General features: G+C 33.7%; 1 long non-coding RNA gene across 1 annotated transcript; it reads right to left on the reverse strand.

The window, feature by feature from the left end:
- Positions 1-1003: 1003 nt before the first annotated feature.
- Positions 1004-1443, reverse strand: LOC123654422. Its single transcript, XR_006743241.1, has 2 exons — positions 1099-1443; positions 1004-1033 (listed from the first exon to the last, which is right to left on the reverse strand). It is a non-coding gene; the product is annotated as an uncharacterized LOC123654422 (long non-coding RNA).
- Positions 1444-2431: the final 988 nt, after the last annotated feature.

The following is a 2431-nucleotide window of genomic DNA, read 5'->3' on the forward strand; positions in this document are numbered from 1 at the left end:
ATCTCTGAAGGCTGTTGCGTAGCACGCGAAACACTGTTAGGTCGAGATCGTACCAGCACCATTGACGATTATTCGCTGTACTATACTACTTTAGTTCCAAACACACACTAATAAAGTTTTTAGCTAAATTAGGTTATCTAGAAAACCTAAAATCTAAAGACTAGGACAACTGTTCAAATTAATTACTCGATAAGTATAAGTTCTCGAGTGCTAAACATCGTCACTAAGTCTAGACTTCGAATAAACACTAGGTAAGTACCGACAGAAAGTTCTCGATTGCGAAACAAGCACTAGGAATATGCAATACAAATTGCCCGCTATTCTAATTGTCGTTCGAATAGGTATCCTAGGTAGGTACGCGTGGTAACAGTGCCTAGAATGTAACAAGACGGCGAAAAAAACTTGCACACTATCTTGAAAATCCCGAAATATATCACTGTTTTTCACTGTACACTCTCTGACATCGAGTTTATGTGTTTTCACGTAAATTATAAAGTCTATATCGCGAAAATATGGCCCTTTTACTTAGTAATAGCCCGCACGTGGGACGCCAGATTATAGGGTTCTTTATTATATTGAAAACAATATATACTCGACAATTTATAATTTTACACGCTTAAGATACAAATATAACACAATTACAGTTCACAGAGTTCCGATTCGATTAACTTATTCACATTACGAGTTTACATAGTATTTACGGGCTCTCTTCTACGTACAGACGTTTATTCCGCGCACACAACTATTCTCTGACTCAACGATTCCCTGACTGACTACTCTAACAACCGGGCCGGGATGCGCCGGCGTCTACCGCGGGAGGTGCAGGGGGGAGAGGGACCGCGCATGCACGAACTTGTCGAAGAATTATTACGCGCTATATCTATAGTATTTCTTGTCTTTATATGTGCTTCATTATATCGATGCTCTGGAGGAGATGTAGGATTGAGTAATGGTGTCAAAAGGTATGAAGTGCAAGGATATGCATTGTCCCCAATAAGCCACCTATTGCCAAACAACCCTTCTTCACACTGCACTGCAAATAGGAATCTATTATAAAGCTATATTACATATTTACTAAATAATTAAATAAAAACTTACTTTTTAGCACTGAGTTGTTAAATACAGTAGCATTGTGAGAAGACCCGGGCCATCGAGCAACAACATTCATAAATAATAAGTCTGCATTGCATACTCCTTGAACATTAATAGAAAATATCCCTTTCCTATTTCTATATTCTTCTCCTGTATTTAAGTCTGAAAATATAGGTAATTAGTAGGTATTTTAAAGTTATTTGCAGAACCTATATATTTTTTACTATTTTCATATTAGACACTTATGTATAAACCTGGCGCAAAACAATAGAATATAATAATATTTTTATTTGCAAGAACATGGTGTACAATGGTTTTTCATATTTAACAGTTTCAATAATTCTACTAATGTTCGTGTGCAAATAAATTTGTAATAATATTGTGTGTTTAGTATAAACAATCAAAAGTATCTATTAGTTATAAGTTATTTAGATTACATTCTTTTTTACATGTTCAGTTTCAAACAGTTATAATGGAAAATAATAATTTCATTTTCAAAATAATTAATTAACATAAGACAATATTAATAAAATAATTTGCAATAATATTAGAACTAATATAAACATATAACACGCACATTTTCATTTATTATTAACTATTAAATTTTTACTATAAATATACCTATATAATACTAACCAGGTGACTGTATAGGGACATGTGTGCAGTCAATTGCACCCAGTATCCTTGGGAATCCTGATATTTCATAGAAACCATTTTGAGTGTTTTCTAAGATCCTTACATATTGAGGATATAAGCCAGCTATGGCTCGAGAGACATCTGACACAATCCTGCTAGCTGATGTTTTTTATACCCCAATGAAGTCGGCTACCGATACCAGCATTGTTCCCAATGCATAAAACCTCAGGTTCAGCAATAATTGGTGTAATGGCGATACGTCATTATTCCTATATAAAATGTAATATAAACGCAAGGTATTCGAGTTATAAATATTAATAAAATAACACGTGAATCCACGGCTTTCGTATGTACTTACCGGGAAGAATGTACTCTCAAGTCTGGCATTATTTTTATTAATAACTCGTTTACCAACATTTGGGTCTTTTGAACCAACAATACTGTCTGATTCAAATACTCCAGCTTCAAACATTTCATTATCACTTTCATTACTGAACAGATCCATTATTAATTGATTAGATATTATAAATAGACAAAGATTCATTTGATTATCCTACAAAATCGAGCAATATGTAAAACTGTAACCAAAAAGTCTACCATCTAGTAATGTCAACGAATAACAGTTAACTGCTCTTTAAGCTCTTTTGTTAACTGCCAAAGCGATATTGAAACAATGGTATCCCGGTATACTTACAATTGTATC

Source organism: Melitaea cinxia, chromosome 6, assembly GCF_905220565.1.
Source record: "Melitaea cinxia chromosome 6, ilMelCinx1.1, whole genome shotgun sequence".
NCBI classification, from domain to species: domain Eukaryota; kingdom Metazoa; phylum Arthropoda; class Insecta; order Lepidoptera; family Nymphalidae; genus Melitaea; species Melitaea cinxia.